Raw genomic sequence first — 27,927 nt, 5'->3', positions numbered from 1 at the left:
GAGAAGTAATATTTCTGGGTGCTTACTATGTTATAGGCATTAATTTTTAAAATCATTTAATACTTAACAGCAATCCTGAATTGAGTGATATTCCCATTTAATAGGCATGGAACCAAAGGTCAAAGAAACTAAGTATTTTGCTCAACGCTACAAATCTCAATGGGTGAAACTAGCATTTAAATCCAGTTCCAGAGCTTGCACAGTTTTCATTATAGAGGACAAGTGGTTTTCCTATATATGGGAATCCTGTAATGAAGGCTTCTTGAAGTGATATTTAAGGTATTATTTTCAACTTATGGAAGGTAAATGGGTGGAGGATCAAAGGAACAAAGATTTCTTGTAGATTTGGGGATTGGAAGTAAACACTAAAAGTTAAATTTTTATGTTAACTCATAGTCCCTATTGTACACGCCTCCTTTTTTTTAAGATTTTATTAATTTATTTGACAGAAAGAGACACAGCAAGAGAGGGAACACAAGCAGGGGGAGTGGGAGAGGGAGAAGCAGGCTTCCCACCGAGCAGGGATCCCAATGCGGGGCTCAATCCCAGGACCGTGGGATCATGACCTGAGCCGAAGGCAGACACTTAATGACTGAGCCACCCAGCGCCCCCATGCTGGCTTTTTTGCATCATGTGATGAATTATTAGATTTGTCAGTATATTTGGTAACCTTATTTCCATAGTAGACAGTCGGTGAAGATTGCATTAGTGTACACATAGTTAAGTTTGGTCATCTACAATTTAATAGTCCATAGAAGTCAAGTACTACAGAGTTAGTTTTTCATTATGAATTTTTCATTTTGAATATGTTCCTGCCTTTGTGCTTCCAGAGCATTAAGACATTTCAGGATCCCATAAAAGGCCTTTTACTATTTATTATCTCTTCTGGAACTTTTATAGTATTTGGAATTATCTCACCTGTTCTCCATATCTCTTTACATTTGTTTTGAAATTTCTACGTTTTTGACTCTTTTTGCTGCATTCTGTGTCATTTCTTAAGACCTGTCCTCCATTTTTTAGAAAAATTTGAGACAACTAGGTAATAACTCTTCTTTAAATGTCTAGTAGAATTCCCTTGTGAAGCCATGTGATCCTGGACTTCTGTTTGTTGGGAGATTTTTGATTACTGATTCAGTTTCTTTGTTAGCCATAGGTCTGTTCAAATTCTCTATTTCTTCGTGTTACAGCTTTGGTAGTTTACATGTTTCTAGGAATTTGACCATTTCTTCCCGATTGCCCAGTTTATTGGGATATAATTTTTCATAATATTCTCTTGTAATTGTATTCCTGTGGTGTTTGTTGTGATCTCTCCTCTTTCATTCTTGATTTTATTTATTTGGGTCCTTCCTGTTTTCATTTTGATTAGTCTGGCTGTGGGTTTATCAATTTTATTAATTCTTTCAAAGAACCAGCTCTCAGTGTTGTTGATCTTTTCTACAGTTTTTTTTAATTTCAATATTGTTTATTTATGCTCTAATTTTTATTATTTCCCTTCTTCTGCTGGCCTTAGGCTTTATTTGCTGTTCTTTTTCTTGCTCCTTTAGGTGCCTAGACAGCTTTCTTATATTTAGTACTTTCTCTAGGCCTCTTAAGTATATTAATGTTCATTACCTAATAATTTTAATACTTACAGTATTTTCAGGTCAGATTCTGTAGTTTGATTTTTCTACATCTTGTAGTTTTTTTGTTTGTTTTGGTGACTTTTGAATATGTGGAATTCATTCTTTTGCAAGAAAGGTGATTTGCCAATGCATGTGGAGATAGTATCAATCTGAAACCACCAAATTTTTGAGTGGTATGAATTTAGGCTATAAACCTGCTTAAGTGTTGGTTTGTGGTTATTAATTCTCAGGGGAGTCTTTTTCCCTCTTTTTATATCTTTCTATTTTACCCTGATCTCTGGCATGCATTTCTGTCACCTCCCTGTTTGGGTTTTTGTTTATTTTTTATAGTTTATGATTTGGGGATTCTTGTATGTGGATTTTATTTTATTTTTTATTATTTTTTAAAGATTTTATTTATTTATTTGAGAGAGAATGATAGAGAAAGCATGAGAGGGGGGAGGGTCAGAGGGAGAAGCAGACTCCTTGCTGAGCAGGGAGCCCGATGCAGGACTCAATCCCGGGACTCCAGGATCATGACCTGAGCCAAAGGCAGTCGCTTAACCAACTGAGCCACCCAGGCGCCCTGTATGTGGATTTTATATAATATGACTTTACATCCATATTGAACTCTAAATTCTGGGCCCTTAAAAATGGGACTCTTTGGGTGCCTGGGTGGCTCAGTCAGTTAAGCATCTGCCTTCTGCTCAGGTCATGATCCCAGGGTTCTGGGATCCAGCCCCATGTCGGTCTCCCCGCTCAGTGGAGACCCTGCTTCTCCCTCTTCCTCTGCTGCTCTCCCTGCTTGTGCTCTCTTGCTCTCTGTTTCTCTCTCTCAAGTAGATAAATAAAATCTTAAAAAAAATAAATGGGACTCTTAATGCCTAAACTGTAGGCCATCAGGGTTCAGCAGATACTAGCCCCAGAACTCTTTAACTCTCTGGATTTCTGCCTCCTTTTTTCTTGTATTCTTTTATTAATTCTTTAGTTTCCAACTATCCCAGCCATATGTTTAAATAACTTTTTAAAAGCATGTATTTTATTCAATATAATTAGACATTCTATATTTGGAGGGGCATTAACTAAATATCTTGATCTGTCATTGTACAAAAACACAACTCATTAGATTTTCTGGAATCTGTACTCCTGGGAGTCAGAAACAGGTTACAAACTTTAGAACTCTTTTATATGGATTTGCTGTTACTTTATGCAGAGATGGAATTAGAACTCTTTGCCCTGGCCATAGCCATGTAACTCCTGATTTTCCAAGGAACATTTAAAATGGTGAAATTTGTCTGAAAAGGTATACTGACATGGTAGTGGTGATAGGAAACCAGTTGTTAGCTATTTTATATTCATTCTTGAATTTTATACCAAAATAGTAAGATAAAATACAAGTTAGAAATTAAAGCACTGTTAATTTGAAACTTTCTGTTTTATTTTAAATAGTTAAAATAAAACAGATTTTCTTCCTACCCCAAAATAGTTACATAAGAACAGTCTGTTGTCACAGAAGTCGTTCTTTTATAGTTGGTCTATTATAAAGGGTATGGTTTCTATTTAAAGTGCTAAGCTACAAATATTTAGCTTTTTGAGCCATCTGCTCTGCTAAATACCCATAAGTATTTTATACTAAAATCTGAAAAATGGAAATACTTGAAAACTTTTACATTGTTGACTCTTGATTTTTGTACAGCATGTCTGTCTTTGAGTAGAAATAGGTTAATATAGGAGGCTTACTTGCAAAACATGCCATTATCCTCATTAATAAAAAAGAAAAAAAACAGAACAAAGTTTTAAACCCTCTTATAGAAAGGACCCTCTATATCTGGATGAAACTATTTTATTAAAAATAATTATTAGTCTAACAAAAGAAACAAATAAAAACTGTACTTGATGTATTTATTCCCACAATAAATATATTTGACTCCTTAAGTTTAGAGTTCTGTTAGGTAGATTTATGTTTAAAATCATTACCTTGATTAAATAAGAATCTTCTGTTAGAAATGTTGAGGAAAGTTTGCTACCTACCTTCTCCTAATGAAATCATTTTTTTTAATTTTTAATTTTTAAAAAAATTTTTAAAAAGATTTTATTTATTTGACAGAGAGAGAGAGAGCACAAGCAGGGGGAATGGTAGGCAAAGGGAGAGGGAGAAGCAGCCTCCTTGCTCAGCAGGGGATCGATGCGGGGCTCCATGCCAGGACTCTGAGATCATGACCTGAGCCGAAGGCAGATGCTTAACCAACTGAGTCACCCAGGCACCCCTCCTAATGAAATCATTTTAGTATCATCTTTATAACTCCAGGAAATTAATTAATGTCTTCAATTAGCCATTTTTATGAGTACATGTTTTATTCAGTACTTATTTTATATTTTCTTTTTGGATGGCATTTTATTAAACTGTTAAACATTTAGAGAGAGCTTAGTCACCCTTGCACTCCCTCCACCCATTGCTCACAAAAACACTCACTCATTCCCATTCGCAGAGGACTAGAAACTGGGAAGAAAGAAGTGTTAGGCTGGACAAAGCAGGGGTTGAAGAAAATTCCCTGAGAAGTAGCTATTCGCTGATTTTAGAATAAATTTATAATCTGAATTCAAATATCACTTGTACAAAAAATCTTAAATGTGTATTTTTATAAATGTGTATTTTTAAAAAGTAGACCATGACTAAAAGTGCTTCTGAGCACCTGACAGAAATAATATAAATTCTTTGATGAATATACTAGATACCACAAATTATTTTCCAATGAATAAGAAAAGGCACAAAGAAATGAAGTACCGTGAATGAGAATTAGCAGAAACACTAGACAAATTTGTGCAGTTTGTTTTGAAGGCCATTGCATTGTGGATTCTATCTCTTTTGGACAGGATTGAATATGCCCTTGAGTCTGTATAATACTTACTGTAGAAATTTATTATGTGTGTATGTGTGTTTTTTTAGTGTTCCGATTCATTTTTGGAAGCAATGGTAACAAGATCCAACAGCCATGGACTAAGGATGGAGGTATATATGATAGCAGCCAAGCCATGCTGTTCCCCTAAAACATGGTTATTTTTCCTGCTCCATTTGGAGTTGATTTTGTTTCCATGTATTTTCTAAGCTTGATTTTCTGGCCTTTATTTGTTTTTCTAACCTACTATTTCTTCAGTTTACTCCCTTTTTTGCTTAATAAAGCTGGAGTTAGTTTTTGTTTACACGTAGGTATTCTGACTGATAGAGAGACCATGCATTGCTTCAGTTGTTTGCTTCTTATGAACACACACCTGGAGAACTTTCCTCTCTTGATCTGTGTGGTCATGGACAAGTTCCTCCTATGTAGAGAAGGTTTTTTTTTTTTAATTTTTTTTTTATTGTTCCAGTTTATACTTCTCTTGATTTTTAATCTCTATTTCCCTTCAGAGTCCTAGCAAGCTCACTATCAATTTAAACAATGGCAGTGTTCTATTCCCTAATCAAATACTTAGAAAAAATTCATTGCTTTTCTTTTTCTCTTTTGAAAAAAAATGACTCTAATGTGTTCAGTAACGTCTCTTATATTGAGCCCAAATTTGTTTTGTTGCTGGTTCTAATTCCCTTTATTAGGGCATCGAGGAGAGCTTACTCACCCTTCTATATAAAAGCTCTTTAATTAACAAAGTCTTGACTCCTTTTTCTTTTTGTATTTTTCTTGTATTGCCTTATCTTGTCAAAAGTGAAAAATTTTAGAATTTAATGTTTGCCAAGCCAATAGATAAATTGTTATTAGTAAAGAATAAACTTTAGCCATATTGTTACTATATATGAAACAGTTATATTTTATTCTTACCCTTGGAATTCTGCCTGTTATTTACACTACTATTTTTCGTCTTTCTCCTAAAAGGTTGTAAGCTTTCTCCTTGTTCATCTTTCAGCCATCTCAATAAAAACATAACTTAAAATTTTAATTATAATAGGTTGATGATATTGGATCCAGCTATATCTGTTCTGTAGTATGTAACTTGATTATAAAATTGCTTCCAGTAAAGTAAGAATCTAATGAAGGCCTACTCTGAGTTACTGTATTACACAATGTTTAATTTTATTATTTCTACTTCCTTTTCCATATCTATTCCCTCCTATCCTCACTGTTTTCATGATCTCTCCCTGTGTCTCTTATTAAATCTTTTCTCAGGAAAAGAGTATCTAATCAGCCAATTTACTAAAGATTTAAGTGACTGGTGGTATGAAACATATTCTTCTGGTACTATATGCAGATCAAACAAGAAATGAAGTCATACAGTTTTTGGTGGGGAGGTGTGTGCATGCGTGCGTGTGCGCACGTGCATATGCACGCTTCTGAAATCTTCATAGTAGCCATTAATCACACTATGTATGCAACTGTCTACTTGTAAATCCAGTGCTTAGAGTAAGCAATTATCTAATACACTTTGTAATTTTTTTACACGTTGAAAAAATGTTCATAAATTTTCTTATACAGGAAATATGGATTAATGCTAGACATATGGTCAATTCTTATATATTGATTAATTGACTAAAATTTCAGAAGGCTAAAAGATTAGGAATTGTAGTTGACAGAACATTTTAAGATGCTATTATAGACAAATCCACAAAAACTCTGGCCCTCTAGATCAGACTGTAGATTCGTCCCATCTAGAAAAGCAGTCACATATTTGAGCCGTGTTTTAGTTGAAGTTTCTGGTTGGAGATTTAATATAGCAATGAACAATTTTTTAAAAAGACTTCCTTAGGAGGATCTTGATACCAAGACATATTTGACACTTGTATAAAATCTTGTTAGGTAAAGGAGCCTCATCCCTATGGTACATGTCCAAAAGCCTTAGATCAAATGTCTGTTAAGGTCTTCTGCTCATTTCTTGACTGGATTTTTTTGGTTTTTGGGTGTTGAGTTTGATAAGTTCTTTATAGATTTTGGGTTTTAGCCCTTTATCTGATATCATTTGCAGATATCTTCTGCCATTGCAAGGGCTGCCTTTAGTTGTGTTGATTGTTTCCTTTGCTGTGCAAAAGTTTTTTATCCTGATGAAGTTCCAATAGTTCATTTTTACTTTTGTTTCCCTTGCCTGTGGAGACATGTCTAGCAAGAAGTTGCTGCAGCTGAGGTTCAGGAAGTTGCTGCCTGGTTTTCTTTTTCAACATTCCTTTGTCTATTCGGGGGTCTTTTCTGGTTACACACAGATTTTTGGAATTGTTTGCTCCAGCTCTGAAAAATGCTAGTGTTATTTTGATAGGGATTGCATTGAATGTATAGATTGCTTTGGGTAGTATAAACATTTTAACAATATTTGTTCTTCCAATCCATGAGCATGGAATGTTTTTCCATTTCTTTGTGTCTTCCTCAGTTTCTTTCATCAGTGTTTTCTATATTTCAAAGTATAGGTCTTTCAGCTCTTTGGTTAGGTCTATTCCTAGGTATATTATTGTTTTTGGTGCAGTTGTAAATGGAATTGATTCCTTCATTTCTCTTTCTGCTGCTGCATTATTGGTGTATAGAAATGCAACTAATTTCTGTATGTTGATTTTGTATCTTGTGACTCTACTGAATTCATTTATTAGTTCTAACAGTTTTTTTTTTGGTTGATTCTTTTGGGTTTTCTATATATACTATTATGTCATCTGCAAATAGTGAAAGTTTGACTTCTTCCTTGCCAATTTGGATGCATTTTATTTCTTTTTGTTGTCTGCTGTGGCTAGGACTTCCACTATTATGTTAAATAGCGGTGGTGAGAGTGGACTTTATCTTTAGTTTTTGACATTTTAATTGTCTTGGTGTGGATCTCTTTCAGTTCATTTTATTTGGAACTCTCTGTTCTTCCTGGATCTAGTTGTCTCATTCCTTTGTCAGGTTAGGGAACTTTTCAACAATTATTTTTTCAGATAAGTTTTTTGTGCCTTTCTTCAATCTATTTTTGAACCTCTGTAGTTATTTTTCAGTTCAGTTATTTTATATTTTTCTGTTACTTCTGTTTGGTATTTTCCTATGTTTCCTGTCCCTTTGTTGATGTTTTCACTGTGTTCATTCATTTTTCTCCCAAGCTCACTGAAGATCTTTATGACTATTATTTTGAATACTTTATTATGTAAATTACTTATCTCTGATTCGTTAAGATTTTTTTGCAGGGGGTGGTTATTTTGTTCTTTCAGTTGGAACATATTCCTCTGTTTCCTCGTTTTGATTTTCTTTTTTATTTATTTCTATGTATTAGAGAAATAGCTGCTTCTCTCATTTTTGAAGGAGTCTCCTTGTATAGGTGATGAACTTTATAGTTCAACCTTGCCCTAGTTCTTGGTTGTGTCTCGAACTTTTGTGATTGCGTAAGCCTCCTGATTTATTCTAGATAGGTCCCATTTGTTGAGATTGTGCCAAGTTCTGTCAGTGTTCGAAAGGGAAGGATCTCAGTCAGCACCAGTTTCAGGCTGATTTGAAGGCAGCAGCTTTTAAAGAAGGAAATATATGCGGTCATGTGAGACTGCCGTCATAACCCCTACTGGTCTCTAGACAAGGTGATTTGGAGTTGTCCTCTTGGTGACAGTCACAAAAAATAGGGCTCAGGATAAGTGTGTAGCTTCTTTTTAGGAGATGGGGTAAGCATAATGATGCCATGTGAGAGTGCAAATTTTGACATCCCCCAGCCTGTGTTCCCTTGAGAGCTCCTCCATAGCCTCTAGATGTGTGGTAAACCTGAAGCCTACCCCTCAGGCTGAAGTTCTAGAATAATTAGGCCTTTTTCACAGGAAGACTGAGGATGAGTTTCTGTCTGCTAGCTATGCCATGCCCTGGGATTGGTAGCCTACTAAGAACTGTCTCTCCAGTTATTTCATTTCTATGGTGCCCAGCAGTACAAGCTCCCTTGACCACCATAGCCAAGTGTGTCCAAGAGGCATCCCCTATGTGGACTGCACACTCCTACCAGCTTCACTGGGGCTGCAGGGGAACATGGATGTGCGGCAAGGCTGTCTGTACTAGCAAGGTAGAATAAGCACAAAAATGGCACCCACCAGCCTCAGTGCTAGTAAGGTGGAATAAGCATCCAAAAATGGCACTTGTCAATGCCTTCTTCCCCAGGGAAAGTCCTACTAGACTCCTGCATCTTCGGCAGATGTTTGAAGATTTATTCATGAATCTCCTTCGCATATTATCTAGGTGCTTTTCAAACTGCTGCTTTTGTGTTGGGTCCAAGGGTGAGTCTGTGCATAAGCCCTTCAAGAGTGGACTTTCCATTCTCCATAGTCTTCCAGGTCTTCTGGGTATAAGCCCTGTTGGTTTTCAGAGGCAGATGTTTTGGGGCTCATCTCTCAGGAGTAGATCTTGAGGATTGGAGTTCCTAAAGTGGGGTACAAATCTTTCTTTTATGAGGGCAGAATTCTATACTGTTGAGATCTCTCCCAATTGTGGGTCAGTGCTTGTAAGTAGGGAAGTGTGAGGGGGCCAAGACCACATCTCTGCCTCTCCTAGTGGTCTCAATGTGGCCCTTTATCCTAGATTGTAGAGGAGCCCTTCAGCTAGTTTTCAGGACATTTTGAGAGGGAATTGATTCATATGTAACTATGTATTTGATGTTTCTAGTGGAAGGAAGTAAATTCAGGATTTTCCTACACTGACATCGTGAAGCCACTCTCTGAATCTGGTCTTTATTTCATCCTGCTGGAACTAGAATCACTAATTGAATTTTTAAACAGTATTGAGGATATGATTGCTCAACCATCAGTAAATAACTTCTAAAGTGTGGAAAATGCACATTTAAACATCAAGTTGTTCTTTTATTTTGTCATTGTTATTTGTACCTTTGGTGTGAGATAAAGTTTGTGGGAGGTATAACTAGAATATCATAAGAAGAAATTGATCCCAAATGAAATATTAATTCATTAATTTATTCATTCTATGAAAATTTAATGGATACTCACTCTTGACCTGGGACCGGAGATATGATAATAAATAAAATAAGGAAGAGCTTCTTCTCTAGAAAGGGGTAACATATTTGAGACAGGCATTTATAGTACATTATAAAAAATACTATGTTCAGATGTGCAGAGGGAACCCATATTTGTTTTCTTTTAATATTTTTTCATTTATTCTTTAAGATAGAACTTTTAGAAATTTGGGACTGTATTAGTAGTAAGTGTACATTAATGCATTTATATATGAAATTTCTAAAGGGTTTGTTAAAATGCGTTTAAAGTAATTATAGAAATTACATAAGTAATCAGACCAGCAGGTTAAAGGGGAGATATTTCATATTTTTGTAAATGAAGTCATCAATTTTCTTCTTCTGTCAAGACTTTAAATGCCACATTATTTACTTAGGTAGTGAACTACAATTTTAACATTAAATAAACAACTTCCAAGCACCTTAACTGCCAGCCTGGAAAACAGAAGTTCCTAATCCTTTAAAATCATCTTCTATCAGGATATAAGTACCTTATACATTACACTTTTTTTCCCTACGTAGTTTTGTATCCTGTCCTTAGGAGGCCACATTAGTTATCATCTTTTTTCCTAAATCAATATTTTAGATATAGAATTGATAAACCAGATATCAAACTCAAAGTAAACTATCATTAGCTATAGATTTTTTGAAGATTATTTTAGACCTGTCAAATGTATTACTGATGACTTTTTAAATTCTAATATGGTAAAACTTAAGTGAAATGATGAGTTTGGAATTTGGTGACTTTGGCTAAGAACACTTGTCATGCCCTGCCATAGTTACCACTCTTCTAAGGGCCATTTTCCTCAGTATCATTTCTTCACTATACTTTATTGTATCTACTCAGAATGTAGTTCCCAATATTTCTGACTTAAGGAATTTCTGTATATCAGGACACTTCTATTTCATATAACAAGATGTGGATATTCTTACTGCCTTTTTGTAAAGGAAAATTTATGAGACATTTAGACAATTTGATGAGTTATTGAGAGATTTCACTTCTTTCATTGTTGCAATAAGCATACATAAAGCTCCTCCTGTAGCCAGGTGTATTTCTAGGCTTTGGAGTAAGGAAAAAAATCATTCCTGATCTTAAAAACTTTTATGTGGAAAGGTAGAAAGACATGATAATAAAATGGATGAAATAAGATAAATGCCAAAATTTAAAGAATACAAGATAGTCATTCACATTTAAATGACTTACCCTTAACCAGTTCACTAGCATAACCTATCTTCTCAATTGCCTCTGTAAAACACACTGACATATGTCCATAATGTAGTATGGAAAACATACTTGAAAAACATAAGTTAGGAGCATCGACCTAGTCAAAAAACTGCATATAACTTTTGACTCCCCCCAAATTTACTAATAGCCTACTGTTGACCGGAAGCCTTAATGATAACATAAATAGTTGATCAATACTTATTTTGTATGTTATATGTATTATATACTGTATTACAACAAAGTAAGCTACAAGAAATGTTATTAAGAGAATCATAAGAAAGGAAGACTGTGCTGCTATGTGGGGCCCTACCCATCACCAACCTGGCTGGTATCGTGTGCACATCCTGGGAAGTCTGGCACTATGCTCATTCCATGCATGAGTTGTCAGCCAGGGACATCAAGGGCAGCATAATTAACCTGGACAAGCACTGGGGCTTCGTGTGCATCATCACCAATGTGGCCTCACAGTGAGGTAAACAGATGTAAAATATACTTAGTTGGTTGACCGGCATGCCCTATATTCTAACTGATATTTACAGATCCTGGCTTTCCCTTGCAAGTAGTTCAGGGAGCAAAACCCAGGGATTACTGCAGAGACTATGAATTTGCTGCTGGATATAACATCAAACTTTATATGTGCAACGTCTGTGAGAATGGAGACAACGACCACCTGCTGTGGAAGTGGATTCAAGTCCAGCCCAAGGGGAGAAGAATCTTAGAAAATACCACCAAGTGGAACTTCACCAAGTTCTTCATTGATAAGAACAGCTCTATGGTTAAGCAGTGTGGTCTCATGGAAGAGCCCTGGTAGTAGAGGAGAACCTTCCCTGCTACCTCTAGCTCCACAAGTGTGCATCCCCCACCCAAGCCCACCAACACCATCCCCTGGAGTCTTCCACCTGGCAACCGTGAGGATTTGCCTGGAAACCAGCTTGTACTTCCTGCCAGAGGAAGGTCCCTTACTCTGGCTGGTGGCTTCCTGCCCTCGTCACCCCTGGCTGTCTTGTAGGAATAAAACATACAAATAGGAAGAAAAAGAAATAAGGAAGAAAAAATACATTTACAGTATTGTACTATTAAAAACACCCTCATTTAAGTGGACCCACATAGTTTAAACCTATGTTGTTCAAGGATCAACTGTATACTAAACCTTTGCCCCTAGAGTGCTAGGCTACTCTCTAGCATACTTCTTTCCCAGCAGTTGACATTTATGCTTCCAAGAATCAGTTGTATATATTCGAAGCCAGTTTATGCCAATAGAACTTTTTATTATAATTACTGAATTAAATGTTAAAAATTCTTGAAATAAGAGTGAAAAATTCATTTATATTGAGACTAAAAAAGATTATAAAGTTGAGTCACTAAAAATTGTTTTTAAATTAGGTATGACTAGATTATATATATATGGGGTAAAATCTTTTCTAATGATTGTTTCATAAGAACTTATGGGTAACTGTGTAGTGGTATGTTATGAAAGAAACCTGATGCTAGCTCCAGTCAGAAGACCCATACTCAGAGAAAAGCCTTAGTTGCGTATCAAAAGATTGGTGAATAGATATTCATTTATATGTTTTAAGGTAAAATAAATTGTGTAATTTACTTTTTTTATGATTCCTCACCTTAACTAATTTTATCAATTCAGTCAGCACACCCATGTTGAGATAGACAGCATTCATAGTCAATGAAACAAATAATCAATTCTGTATTTTCTCATGACTTCTGCTTCATTGCAGTATGAAGCATCATCAGAAAAGATTTTGAATATTAAACAAATGTGAGACTTTTTGTTCTCAGTCCTATTATTTTCCTCTTTTTTTTTTCCCTTTGTTTATGTCTCCTGAGTCTATGTGCCTTTCTCTTCACTGAATACCAGTATCTCTTTGGAGCCAAAGTTAGGCAATTACTTTCTATAATATTAGTAATCATTAACATATCATCCAATTACTTTGTTCATTCTCTTATAGACTGTTTATAGCAGGTTAAAAAATATGCCCAGTATTATTTCTTAATAACATGTTTTTTTTAAAGATTTTATGTATTTATTTGAGAGAGAGAGAATGAGAGAGAAATCACATGACGAGGGAGGGTCAGAGGGAGAAGCAGGCTCCCTGTCGAGCAGGGAGCCTGATGCGGGACTCGATCCAGGGACTCGATCCAGGGACTCCAGGATCATGACCTGAGCCGAAGGCAGTCGCTTAACCAACTGAGCCACCCAGGCGCCCAGTATTATTTCTTAAATTTGATGTCTATCTTACATTTTATCTAACAAGATGACAAAAGCATCATATTGAAGTAGAATACTGGAATAAAAGCCAAGAGATAAGACTTCTATGCTTGGATGCAGTGTTATCTGGGATGACCTTGGACAGGGAACTTATTTGTGTTTTTTATTGTAAAATGAAGAATTAAATTACTTCAGAATTGTTTTTTTCTTCATAAAATCTAAATGAAATAACCCAAACATATCCAATATACTTCTTATAGATTTTGAGTTTTTTCAGAAGGGATTCCTTGGCTGGGGTTGGTTTTGACACTATTCTCATACTAAAATCAGACATAGTAGCTCTATTTTCTGCATCTGCAAATATAGAAGGGACTAGCACAGAAGTGGTGGCCATAGTCTTATTGGTCCAAAAATAAGGAAAATGTATTAATTTGGGAGGAGTGGAGAAGATGGGTTCAGTGCTTTTTTTTTCTTAACAGAGGTAACACACTCTGTCATGTATAATTTTTTTATAATAATGTCAGTATATACTATTTTTTTGATAACTGGAACAAAATAAAGTTTAACATGTCTCAGTATAATTCTAAATTTTATCTATGTAGAAAATCTGATGATTAAGTCCACAATTAAATGAATTTGAGATGGACTAAACATGTTCTAAGACTTTATCATTTTGATCCTCTGACTTACCTTCCCTATATTATTGTTACTCCTAATTGTGCAAGGTAGCTTTGGCTTAGATTCCAACAAGCCAGGCAAGCAGGAACAGTTATCCTAAAAATAAAGTTTTTACACTTCTGGGATATCATTTAGCTGATTTTCTAACTTATTTGGATTTGGATTAGAATTAATTGTTACTTTGGTATCAATGTCAGATTTGTACTAATAGTATTATCTTTTTGTAGAAGTGCATTTAAAAAATAGAACAGTAAATGATGTTGAAAACTTTGTGGCACTCACATTATGGTCATGCACTTCTGAAGGCTACTAAAAGAAGCATTATTCTATAGTTGATATATTTTGTAACACCTATCCTTGTTTTCTTTTTATCTTGGTTTTTTCTCCCCCCATGCTAGAAATGAACTCTGGTTAGAGGAAAGATTAGGGTACCTTCATTCTTTCACAAGTTTGTGGATGTTTATGAATCACAATTTGAGAAATAAGGTCTATAGCAGTGTTTTTGCAAGTATGATCTTGTACCACTTACATCAGGATCACCTAGAAGTTTGTTTAAAATGCTTATTTCTGGCCTTCATCTAACTCCTATTGAATCAGAATCTCCAGGAATGGAATTCAGGAATCTAGATTTTAAGAAGCTTTCATGTGGTTCATATGCCCACTTAATGTAGAATGCCTTACCTTAAGTACATTTCATATCTTGAAATATTATCTAATGATAATAGTATACGCATATACAGTTGACCCTTGAACAATAGGAGTTAGAACTGTGTGTGTTCATTGATACACAGCTTTTTTTCAATGAATATTTTGGAGATTTGTGACAGTTTGGAAAAAGTTACAAACTGTGTAGCCTAGAAATACTGAAAAACTTTAAGAAAAAGGTGTTTCATGAATGCATTAAATATGTACATAGTAGTTTATTTTATCATATACTACCATAAAATGTACACAAATCTATTATAAAAAGTTAAAACTTACCAAACTTATACACAGAAACACTTAATAGACTGTACATGACAACATTTGCAATTGAGAGAAATACAGATATAAAGTTGCAGTATTAAATCATAACTGCAAATAACTGTAGTACATACTATATTACTATAATAATTTCATCACCACCTCATTGCTATTGTGGTGACCTCAAGTACTGTGAGTATCTGTAAAACACCATGTGTTGGTACTTGTCAATGCCTTCTTCCCCAGAGAAAGTCCTACTAGGACTTTCCAGATGCTAATCATCTGAAGAGCAGTTCATCTCCAGTAAATTGCTTATCACACTAAAAAGTGGTCTCTTGGTTCTCATGTATTTTTAATTGTGTTTAGTGCAATATCATCAACATTGAATAACACCTAGGACCCATACAAAATGCCACTAGTGATTCTGCAAGTGTTCCCAAGATACAGAAAAGTCATGACGTTGCAAGACAAATTGCTTGATATGTACTATAGATTGAGGTCTGTAGCTGTGGTTGCCAGCCATTTCAAGATAATCCAGCATAAGAACCATTATAAAAAAAGGAGAAGAAAAATTAGTGAAGCTGTCAGTGCACCTATGCCACCGGGCATGAAAGTCTTGTGCTAAAAAGCACATACCTTTTTATTTCATATTGAATGTGCAGGATTGCTATAATAAAGACATATTTATAGACTAATGTGATTCAAGAAAAAGCAAAGTCATTATGTGACAACTTAAAGCAAAAGGAAGATGAAGGATCTAAAGCCAGAGAGTTTAATGTCAGCAAAGGATGGTTTGATAATTTTAGAAAGAGGTTTGGCTTTAAAAATGTCAAGATAACAGGAGAAGTGGCTTCTTCCAACTAAGAGGCATCAGACTAGTTCCCAGACACCATTAAGAAAATCATTTGAGGAGAAAGGATATCTGCCTGAACAGGCTTTTAATGAAGACAAAAGTGCACTATTCTGGAAAAAGATGTCACAAAGGACATTTATTAGAAAGGAAGAGAAGTGAGCACCAGGATTTAAGGCAGGAAGAGATAGGCTAATTCTACTCTTCTGTGCAAATGCAATTCAGTTTATGATCAGGACTGCCCTTATCTATAAAGCTGCCAACTCCTAAGCCTTGAGGGAAAAGATAAACACCAGCTGCCAGTCTTTTGGTTGTACACCAAGAAGGCCTGGATAACAAGAACTCTTATTCTGGATTCTTTCCATCAGTGCTTTGTCCCTGAAGTCAGGAAGTACCTTGCCAGTAAGGGAGTGCCTTTTAAAGTACTTTTGGTATTAGACAATGCCCCAGCCACCCAAAACCCTCTGAACTCATCTACTGAAGGTGTTGAAGTGGTCTATTTGCCCCCAAACATGACATCTCTAATTTAGCCTCAAGATCAGGAGGTCATATTGACCTTTAAAGTTCATTATAACAGTACTCTATGTAAAGGATTGTCAGCCCTATGGAAGAACCCTGATAGAACATCTTGAAAGTCTGAAAGAAGTATCTCATTGAAGATGCCATCATTGGTATAGAAAAAGCCATGAAAGCCATCAAGCTTCTGAAACCATAAATTCCTCCTGAAGAAAACTGTCCAGATGTTGTGCATAACTTCACAGGATTTATGATAGAACCAGTCAAAGAAATCATGAGATTGTGGATATGGGGGAAAAAAGGCCAGAGGTGAAGGATTTCAAGACGTAGATCTTGGAGAAACCCAAGAGGTAATAGATACCACACCAGAGGAATTAACAGAAGATGACTTGTTGGAGATGAGTGTTTCCAAACCAGTGCCAGATGATGAGGAACAAGACATAGAGGAAGAAGTGCCAGAAAACAAATTGACATTAGACAATCTGGCAGAAGGATTCTGGTTATTTAAGACTACTTTTAACTCCTTTAAAGACATGGACCTTGGTATGAGCACTGACTCTGAAGCAAATGGTGGAGGAAGGATCAGAAGGATTGGCACTGTAGAATAACATTTTTAGAGATGTAAAAGCAAGAAAGACAGAAATTACAATGCTAGAGTTACACTGAGTGTGTCTGCCTCTTCCGCCTCCTCCATTTCTTCCACCTCTGCCATTCCTGAGACAACGTGGCCAACCTTTCATCTTCCTCCCTCTCCTCATCCTGTTTAACATGAAGACAAGGGTGAAGACCTTTATGATGAACCATTTCCACTTAATGGATAATAAATAATGGATAGATAAGGATGAAGACCTTTATGATGAACCATTTCCACTTAATGGATAGTAAATAATCATTATGTTGTACAGTTAAAAAACTTATCTGTTGTGTATGCAAATGTCTTCATTGAAAATCTGATGCCTGTACAGAAAGAATTGTATGAGATGTTTTTGTATTGTCATTATCATCACCTAAGTATTCATCATGTTGAACATTGTGTATATGTCTTGTATGGAAGTGGATAGCCTATCCTTAGATAGGCATGAAGTTAGTGATTTTTAATACAGTATAAAATTATAGTGTGTTAGTTCTCTTACTTTTTTATAACTTTGCTTTCAAAGAACTACATTATCATACAGTGTGCCCTCTCACATTAATTGGAGGAACTGTCAGCCTATCATCATAGGTGTTTTTTTTTAAGTAACAATGTTTCCAGTATTGTATTAGGAATATCACTAATACTGTATGCCATAAAAATTTTATAACCATTCATATTGATTATACTAGGCTACCACAAGGCAATCATATTGCTGCTTCTTTGTTTTCTATGCATGAATCGTTATACCTGTAAGTAAATAGGAGTTTCTTTTTCACATTGTCTTTTCATTTTTGATGTCTGGTATAATACAGATAACATCTACAGTGTTTTGTATCATATAATATTGCTGTAGGTACTGACATAATTCATCTCACAAACAGATGTAAACTTACAGTATTGATAAATACAGTACAGTATTGTAAATGTATTTTCTCTTTCTTAAGATTTTCTTAACATTTTCTTTTCTCTAGGTTACTTTATTGTAAGAATGCAGTATGTAATACATATAACATAGAAAGTATGTGTTAATTGACTATGTTATCACTAAAGCTTCTGGTCAGCAGTAGGCTATCAATAGTTAAGTTTTTGGGGAGTCAAAGTTATACATGGTTTTTTGACTGTGGGGGAGGGCAGGTCAGCACCCTTAACCTCTGAGTTATTCAAGGGTCAGCTGTAATTTATACATAAATACACATAGGAAAACTGGAAGTGTGTGCTAAAAATTTTTACAGATGGGATGCTCAATCAAAAAAATTTGGTAAACATTGATCTAGATCTACACTGTTCAATATGGTAATTGTTGCTGTTGAGCACTTGGAAGGTGGCTAGTCTAGACTGGGATGTCCAAGTGTAAAATACACACCAGATTTTGAAGACTTAGATGGATGTAGACTATCTCAATAATTATTTAATTACTTGTTGAATGATAACATTTTGTTATATGGAATCAAGTAAAATATATTAAAATGTATTTGACCCATTTCTTTTTACTTTTTTTTTTTCAATGTGGCTACTAGAAACTTTAAAATTACCGTGTGGCTAGCATAGATTTCTATTGGACTGCATTGGTCTACAGCTTACAAACATTGACTTGGGTATTAGAGGCTCTCAATTTCTTACACAGTTCTTATTCTTTATTCCTTTATTCGTCTGAATAATGAAGATGACACATATTTTATTTATAATTAGTATATAGCTGAAGTCTAAACCGACAATATTTATGCCATCGGGAGAGGTTAACATATATTAATGAGATTAATGGGAAGATCAGTGTCAATTTTAGGAGTCTGCTAAAAAATTCTTAAGAGCTACTGAATTTAAATATGACTTTTATCATGTTTCTGTGAGTATAACTGCAAAATCATTGCAAACCAATTGGGCCTTAGAGTTTTACCAAACATTTGTGATATTGTCAAATTAAACTCTTAGAGGATTACTTAACACTTGGATAATTCTTCTGATTGTAAGAACATGCATAAATAATTGCTTTTTAAAAAATTTATGCTTCAACAGTTCTGTGGGGTTTTAAAAAATAGTATTTGTCTAAAATTTTTTTAAAGATATTATTTATTTATTTGATAGGAGGAGTACAAGCAGGGGGAGTGGCAGGCAGAGGGAGAGGGAGAGGGAGAAGCAGGCTCCTCACTGAGTAGGGACTTGAGCCGAAGGCAGACACTTAACAACTGAGCCACCCAGGAGCCCTAGTATTTGTCTAAATTTAATATCATGTGCCATTATTGTGTCTGTTCATCGGGGTTTACTAATTTGTCACAAATTTAGATGAATTCATATGTAAGAGTTGCTTTTTACTTGGATACAGACACAACTTGTTTTTAAAAAAGTGCTTTTACTGTTTTTACCAACTATATGCTTTATATCTTCATGTGTTTTCAGTAGAGATGTACTTTTAAAAGAAAAGTAGTGGGTTTTTCTTAATTTCATGTTGAATCTCAAATTGTAAAATTTCTAAGAGTAATCATGAATGAGTTTATAAAAAGTAAAGTTGATTTCTGTTGTCTATTTAAGGTGTAGTCCTTGGTCCAGTGGCTTTGGCATCACCAAGGACCTTTTAAGTAATGCAGTATTTCAGCTCCCACACCAGACCTACCCCACCAGAATTCAAATGTTCAAGTGTGAGAGGTGATGGTGTCACCTGCATGTCTAGGTTTCTGCTGAGACTGCCACCTACTGACAGATTTATAAAATTTCTGTGACTAAGAAATTTTTCTTTTTTTTCTTTGCAAAGTAGTAAAATAATTTATGTAGGAAAAAAAATAATAGGAAGGTACTACTCTTTCCACATCTAGTCCTATACCAGTTCCCTAGAGACACTTAACTGTTTCTGATTTTATTTATTCTCATATTTACTATAATTATTAAAAATGACAGTCCTATTCCTTGTTTCTAAGTCTTCAGATGTAAAGAATATTTATGGACTTCCTGCTATAAAAGGTGAGGAATTGACTCACACCATCACATCTTTCCCAGCCCCACCTTTTGGTAATTATATTGATTTAGTTCTTTGATGGGCTTAGTCTTTTTACTTCCCATAATATGTATCCATTTCTTTTAACATAAAGTTTAGACATCCTCTCTTTGCTTTCTATACGTTGAGGAAATCAGTACCGTGATTTTTTCTTTATTTTTCCTCCTTTGCTTCCCAAATTCTGTCAGCTACACCATTACTTTGATATTGTGAACGTTTCTAAACTTTACATTACTTTTTATAATCGTATTAAATCATTCATTCCATAAATTTTAGCCAATTGCTTTTGAAGTGCCAGATACCTTGTTAGGCGCTATGGACACAATGGTGAACATGTACTATATAGTATATAATATCTGCCTTCATGGGGCTTACAGTCTAGTCTTCCATGCTTTGTATAAGCATTAATTCTAAAAATTGAAATCTAATAAATTGTATATAAGTGTTTCTAATTTGTATGTATTCTTCACTGCAGAACCAGGTGATATGACAAGGCTAATAAGGAAGGAATAGTAATACTATGTCCACCTCCCCCCCCCCCCCGCTTCTCAGAGAAGAATGTCAAGATCAAATGCATTCTTTCTTCTATATTCCATGAGTTCAAAATAATGACTCATTTGTATTTGCTTTATGTTTGGATTATGCTCTTTTTTTTATAGCTTTCTGTTTTTTTCAGAGGTTTCTAATTGCCTTTTTCTTCCCTCATAGCATATGTTGTTACTCTGTCATTAAATTTCTCCATTTTCTCATGTATTATTCTGTTGCATATTTTCATCTTTGAATTTATCCTCCCCCAGAGTACCCTGATTTTGTCCAGACCATTTGCTCTCTAGGCCTTATACAAAGCTATTGCTGTGTGCTTTATTTTCATTGCACTCCTCAGACAGTTAGTGATTCTTAAATTCATTTTTAGTTTTAGTGGATTATATCCTCAAGGTAGTACTTAATGAATTAATGCACATAGGAGGTAAAGTATCTGAGTTCCTGTATCACTGAAAAAGATTTTAGGGACGCCTGGGTGGCTCAGTTGGTTAAGTGTCTGCCTTTGGCTCAGGTTATGATCCCAGGGTCCTGGTATCCCACATTAGGCTCCCTGCTCAGCAGGGAGTCTACTTCTCCCTCTCCCTCCCCCTCTTCCGCCCTGCTTGTGCTCTCTCTGACAAATAAATAAATAAAATCTTAAAAAAAAGAAAAAGATTTTATTTTCCTTATTCTTATTGATATTATAGTTGGTTATAGAATTCCAGATTCAAAATCACTTGCCCTCAAAACTTTAAAGCGATTCTCCATTGTGATGTGGTGTTCGTGGATTTCTTATTTTCTTTCTTTTAAACATTTATTTTTCTAACTCTGAGAGACCTTTTTTTTTTTTTCAAAGTGGCTCCACGCCCAATGTGGGGCTTAAACTTAAGACCCTGAGATCAAGACCTGAGCTGAGATCAAAAGTCAGATGCTTAACCAATTGAGCCACCCAGGCACCCTTGAGAGATCTTTTCTTATCTGAAATTTTATAGGATTGCATGTAATAATATGTCTAGATATGGCTCTTTTTTCATTCATCCTGCTTGGCACTTGATAAGCCATTTCAATCAAAAGATTTGTCTTTCAGCTTTTGGAAATTTTCTTTTGTTGGGTTGTTTTCACTTACTATATATTTCTCTTCTCTTTCTAGAACTCCAAATCAACAGATAAATTATCTTTTCTATGATTCTATGGTTGTGGCTTGCTTTTACTCTGTTTTGAATGTTTCCATCTCTTTAGGAGTGATATTGGCCTGTAATTCATCTTTGTGTACTTCTTTTGCCTGGTTTTTGTTTTTATATCAGGTTTTTACTGGTACAATTGAATGAATTTGGGACTGTTTTATTTCCTTCCTTGTTATTCTTGTTATTGTAAATTTGTATAATATTACAAATACATATTCTGTGAAAGTTGGACCTAATGCTTTGGGAAGATTTTTAACTACTGATTCAGTTTTAATGCTGTTAATACTATTCAGACTCTCTTTCATCTTGAGTCTGTTTTAAAAGGTTATATTGTTATTAGAATGTGCTCACTTGGTCAGTGTTCAAATTTATTATACTAAAATTATTCATACTAATCCCTTATCTTTTGAAGCCTGGCTGGATTTTTTTTTTAATTTTTTTTAAAAATTTTATTTTATTTTATTATGTTAGTCACCATACAATACATCATTAGTTTTTGATGTAGTGATCCATGACTCATTGTTTTTGTATAACACCCAGTGCTCCATGCAGTATGTGCCCTCCTTAATACCCATCACCAGGCTAACCCATCCCCCCACCCTCTCCCCTCTAAAACCCTCAGTTTGTTTCTCAGAGTCCATAGTCTCTCGTGGTTCTGTTTCTTCTTTATTACTAATATTATTTATTTGTGTGTTTTCAAAGCTTTGTGTGTGTGTGTGTGTGTGTGTGTGTATGTATCTTATCATAGTTTGTCTATTAGTCTTTGGAAGATCAAACTTTTTGACTTTACTGTCCTTTCTCTATTATATATTTTTTAATTTATTAAATTTTGGTTTTATATTTTATCTCTTCTACTTTCAACTTATTCTGTTGTTCTTTTTTATATCTTAAATTGCACATTAAGCTCCTTAATATTCATCCATTCTCTTTTCTAATACATAGCTTTATAATTTTAAATTTCAGCTTACAAAATTTGATATTCAGTCTTTTCACTATTGTTTACTTTTTGTTTTTGTTGACTCGATATTTTTTAGAAGAATGTTTCTAAATTTCCAAATATATGTGACTTTTGTGTTTATCATATTATTGTTGACTTCTGTTTAGTAATATTGTGTTCTGAAAACTTGGTTTGTATCATTCTGATTCTATAAAATTTGTGGAGCCTTGTTTTATATCCCCACCACCTAATGTTAATGGTTGGTACCTAAGAGGTGTTTAACATCTGTTTAATGAATTAATTGAATCCCTTAAGAATGAATTGCATAATATGTCATCTTTTCTATTTGAAATCTTATCATTGAGGGAGATTGGTTGCCAATCTCAGTTGTAGAAGTAGTACTTTTTTTTCTTCTGCCATCATCCACTTCATATGTAATAACAGATAAGGAGATATATGGTTCAAATAATAGCCAACAAGTTGGGTTCAATATGCCAGAAAGTTAGAAGGATACCTTGAGATTTTACTGGCCAGCTTTGACCCAGAGGAGCAAGTCCAGATTTAGTGAAAATCATATTTCTATATATCTGTCAGATAGTCCCATTATGTATACCACTTATTAAAGCTGCAGTTTTTTAATATAATGCAATATGCTTTATATTTCACCCAAATAAGTTGTTTGAAGTTGCAAATTAGTAAGCACCACAGTCACATACTTCTGCTAAAGAGCCATAGCTGAAAGAGCTAGTTTCTCCTTCTTCAAGGGCCATTATATTCCAGGCATTTTATAGGAAGTATATTGAACACACAAATCAGTTGAATCAGCCTCATGAGTGGCCAGGCTGCTCCTCATCTTTAAGAATTTTATTATTTCTGCTTTTTATATTATTATCTCCTTCTACTTTTTAAAAATTTATTCTATTGTTCTTTTTTATGTCTTTAATTGCACTTGAACTCCTTAGTGTTTTCATTAATTCCAATAGGAAATTAGGTGGTCAGATCTAAAGGTATAAGGTAAGGAAGTCTGCCTCACTCACAGTTCCTCCTCTTACAACTTTGGATTCGACCAGCTAACTTGCTGTTACCAATTCAATGAGACCCCGTGTTATCTGCTTTCTCTCTTACACATCCATCATGCATTGAGAACATACTGTGACAGTTTATTGGTCTCTAGAGAACAAGAGACACCTTAAGGACAGCTATCCCTTGGTTAAGTCCCATCTGGATTAGATAACATGCCAGTTAACCACATATTCATGAGTGAATCCATTTGAGCTCAGGCTAGAAAAGGTATTATTCAGCCAGACCACAGATTTAGGAGAAACAATAATTTATGCTTGTTTTAAGCCTCTGAGTTTTAGGGTGATGGTAATAGTTGATACAAATATATGTCTGTTCTGCTGAAAAAATATTTAAAAGCAAGTTCTAGTCTGATATCTTTTCTGTGTCATTAACTGATATGGAAACAAAAGATCTATATCTATCTATTGGTCCAACAGGGAAACAGACTATTGCATTATTGGTTTTATTTATTAGACTAGATTGCAGAAGCAGTCACACAGCTGGAAAGGGAAAAAACAAAACTAGTATTAATTTTTTTAAATGTTATCAAAATATACTTTACATAAAATTGACCCATTTTAACTATATAGTTCACTGGTTTTCAGTATTTTTACAGAGTTTTGCAAGTCACCACAACCGAATTTTGAGCATCCCCATCATCCCAAAAGAAATCTTTGTGCCCATTACCAGATACTCCTCTCTTCACCTTCCCAGTCCCACTCTAGGCAACCACAAATCTACTTCTTATATCTAGAGATTTGCCTATTTCGGACTTTTTATATAAATGAAACTATACAACATGTGATTTTGTGTGTGTGTGTGTAATTTTTTTTATTTAGCATGTTTTGAGGGTAATCTGTGTTGCAGCATGTATCAATACTTAGGTTCTCTTTATTTCTGAATAGTCTATTATATGAATATGCAGTGTTTATCCATTTCATCAGTAAATGGAAGTTTGGGTTATTTCCACTTTTGGCTGTTATTAATACTGCTCATTGTCTGGACATAGGTTTTCATTTTTCTTAGGTAAATGTCTAGGAGGAGAGTTGGTGGGTCATGGTACCTCTGTGTTTAACAGTTTTGAGAAACTGTAACTGTTTTCCAAAGTAACTGCACCATTTTACATTCTCACCAGAAATTTATGAGGGAAAACTAATAACAATTATAGTAAATATTTGTCTTGTGCCTTAGAAACTTTAATGTCATAATGCAGAGTGATAATAACTATATATAAAAGATAGTAATCAGAAATAAACTATTTGTGGTTTTAAAACGTATGGCCAGAATAATAGCATCCTTTATAACCAGAGTTGTTTTTCCTTCTACTTGTAACTCATATATTCATGACAGTTTGACTTCCTCTTTTCTTTTTCTCTTGATATAGGATCATTTTCTTAGTCTAATCTAATAATCTCTATTTTGTGATTGGCATGACATGAATAGGAATAAATGAATTGAAGGAAATTCATGGAGGGGCACCTGGGTGGCTTGGTGGGTTAAGCATCTGCCTTCGGTTCAGGTCATGATCTTAGGGTCCTGGGATGAGGTCCCACATCCGACTCCCTGGGGCATCTGCTTTTCCCTCTCTCTCTACCCCTCCCCCACACTTGTGCGTGTGCTCTCTCTCTCTCAAATAAATAAAATAAAATCTTTAAAAAAGAAAATTCACAGAATATATTTATAAAATATATTTATGGAATGGATAAATTACAACTGTAGATTCCATTATTAAGGTGAAACTTTTGTCTTTCTGTTGGAAAATTGGAGAACATTTGGTTGGTAGCTGGTAACGAGAACTGGGAATGGGGTCTTCAGTCTAAAATTAAAAATCTCTTTCAGCTCACACCATGCCAGGTTGCAGGGGTTTCTTTCTGGCAAACCTTCTCCATATTTGTACCACTGCATTCTAATTACTGCTTCGTCCCCTTACCTCTTTAGTCTTAGGTGTAGTGGCTCACCATCATTGCTAGCTGTATGGTAGCCTCCTATCCCTTGTTCATTTCCCTAAGCCTAGTTTACACCTTTGTTAAACTCTTCTTTCCTTACTGAGTTTGAATATGCCATCTATTTCATATCTTTAATTAATACAAGCACAATTGAAACCTTTTAAGATTATCTGATGCTAGGATAATGTTCCTTCTATAGTTTTTAGGAAATTGAGTGGTCTGCCTTTTCTAACTTATTATTTAACATAGAATGAGATGGTCATGGGAACTCTAAATATGTTTAGTATAGTATTTGGTTGATAGTCTTCCCCTGGAATTTCTCAGACTGTTCTGTAAGATATAGAATGTGATATCAATAAAGCATTAATTTAAAATTGATAACTTAAAATTTTGCTAAATGCACTTCTCTCTGCATTGACTAGTATGTATAACTTAATGCAACAGTTGGAGAAATATGTGAGAGTCTTTTAAAATATGGTCTTAAATCTTATGGTTTTTTAAAAGTAATATAAATAATATAATACAATAATATTAAATAAGATCTTATTTTCTACTAATCTATAAAATTGTTAAAGAACTAAATGTTATTTTCTACAGTAATTTTGTTTTACTAAAACTCACTTTGTGCCCATAAAAAATTAAATTTTACTAACTTATTTCCTTCATTTAAAAAAATTAAAATACATTTTTGACCTTTGAGGGCTCTCATATTTAAAGAAGTTGTCATTATATCTCAGGTGTAGCTGTGGCATTGTGCACTTTACTAAAAATCAATTATAAAACCTAAGTGGGTGTTTTTATATTTGTTTTCTTATATTTTTTATGGAAGTGTTTAAAGTACATTAACAGTAAATATAAGGAAACATTTGGCCATATTTTTCAGTGTGTTGACCTACAGTGGTATATGAAGAAAGCCTATACTCAGATAACACGTTTGTTACTAGAGCTTAAGTAAAAATATGTAATTGGTAATTTTGGAGTCTTTCAACTTTAGTAGAGATTAGAAATTGTTTCTGATTTTGTGTAAAACTTAATGCTATGGGTTTGTGATTACAGTTTCTAAGAATATGAAGTTATAGAGGTATAGAATATCAGGGAGAGTTTCATACAAGTAGGATACATTTAAAATTTCAATGATATTTTCCAGTAGGGATTAAATATAGTGATTAGCTTGATATTACTGACTATATTTGCTTAATATTAATCTATCACAGTATAACTGCATAACATGGGATTTAAATGAAGTTTGCTGCTGATCTAAATGTTCAACACTGATCTGGCTCTGGGCAACTTTTCAAGCATGTTTCAGTGGTTGAAGCCTTATAAAATGAGCAAGTGGCTCATGAATAGTAGACATTTTTCTGAGAAGCTATTTAAGGTACCCTGTTACTGGCAAAATTCCCATGTGTTCCTTGCTCTTTGAGTAGTAGACTTTATAGAGCTATTTGTCCACTGTTATTTTCTGATGATCTTTTCAGATCTCTTTCTGTATGATTTATGATTCTGTGAAATATTACATTTGTATGTAGCTATAACCATTTAGTCACATATATTTTTATGGAAAATAAATTTCTATGACCTGTGAACATTATCAACCAATATAGCAATATAAAATAAATCTCTACCCAAATTAACATGCTTTTCTTCTAGTGCACCTGGGTGGTTCAGTTGGTTAAGCATCTGACTCTTGATTTTGGCTCAGGTCATGATCTCAGGGTCATGGATCTCAACATCTCCATGCCAGCGTGGAGTCTACTTAAGATTCTCTCTTTCCCTCTCCCTCTGCCCCTCCCATCACCACTCGTACCTGTGCTCTCTCTAAAAACAAAATACAACAATGAAAAAAACCACATGCTTTTCTTCCTTATATTTTAAGTGCGAGTCAGGATTATAAAGGTACTAAGTTAAATACTTTTAGGCTCTAAAACAGGTAAAAGGAAAAGGATAAAAGGGAGCCTTCTAGAATGGTACCAGAAAATATCTGGGCTGGTAAATGAGTAAGAAAAGTATAGAGTAATACTTGCCAGAGCTTACTTCAGGTCTTGACCTTCAAGAGTTTCTCTACCAACTTATCACAATTATAATTAATTATTATTTGTACAATTACCTGCTTAATATCTCCCTCCCTTTATCATAAATTGTATGAGCACAAAGATTGTCTAATTTTCTCCTTTTATCCTCATTTACAGCACATTGTCTGGCATATAGTAATAGTTGCTCAAAAAAGTATATTCATGATTTTGAAAGTCTAACTTACAAAATAACTTAAAAATACTTATACAGAGCTTGTGGATTTAGTTTGTATATAATATGAATATTCATTGCCTGTTGACATGGAAATATTTAGCAACTAACAGTTATTTAGAGTTTATTTAAAGTTTGCAAAATGCCTTCACAAGTTTTTATTATTTGTTGTCATAGTAATCCTGTGAGGTAGAGATGGCAATATTTCTGTTTTATAAGCAAGCAATGTGGAGTTTAGATAGAATAAATTATTTGCTTCAGGGACACATAGGTTTATAAGTGACAGATACTGGACTTGAACCATTTGTTTTACTATCTCTTAGATTCTTATATTAACTTTTATCATATACCCAGTTCTTCACTAAGGGATGGTTGCAAAATTAATTGCATATAATTACCATTAGGATATACAAATAAGTAAAT

At 34.4% G+C, this 27,927-nt stretch overlaps 1 protein-coding gene and 1 pseudogene across 3 annotated transcripts in view; both read left to right on the top strand.

The window, feature by feature from the left end:
• GPHN (gephyrin) overlaps positions 1-27,927 on the top strand; it is a 626,989-nt gene that overhangs the window by 164,512 nt on the left and 434,550 nt on the right. The window lies entirely within an intron of this gene.
• Positions 107-11,598, top strand: LOC114220459 (phospholipid hydroperoxide glutathione peroxidase-like; annotated as a pseudogene).

The sequence above is a fragment of the Eumetopias jubatus genome, unplaced genomic scaffold (assembly GCF_037043125.1).
Source record: "Eumetopias jubatus isolate StellerSeaLion01/CBP00866 unplaced genomic scaffold, mEumJub1_p1.0 scaffold_7, whole genome shotgun sequence".
In the NCBI taxonomy this organism is placed as follows: Eukaryota; Metazoa; Chordata; class Mammalia; order Carnivora; family Otariidae; genus Eumetopias; species Eumetopias jubatus.
Note: the sequence above shows the minus strand (reverse complement) of the source record. Positions and strands in the feature narration are given on the sequence as shown.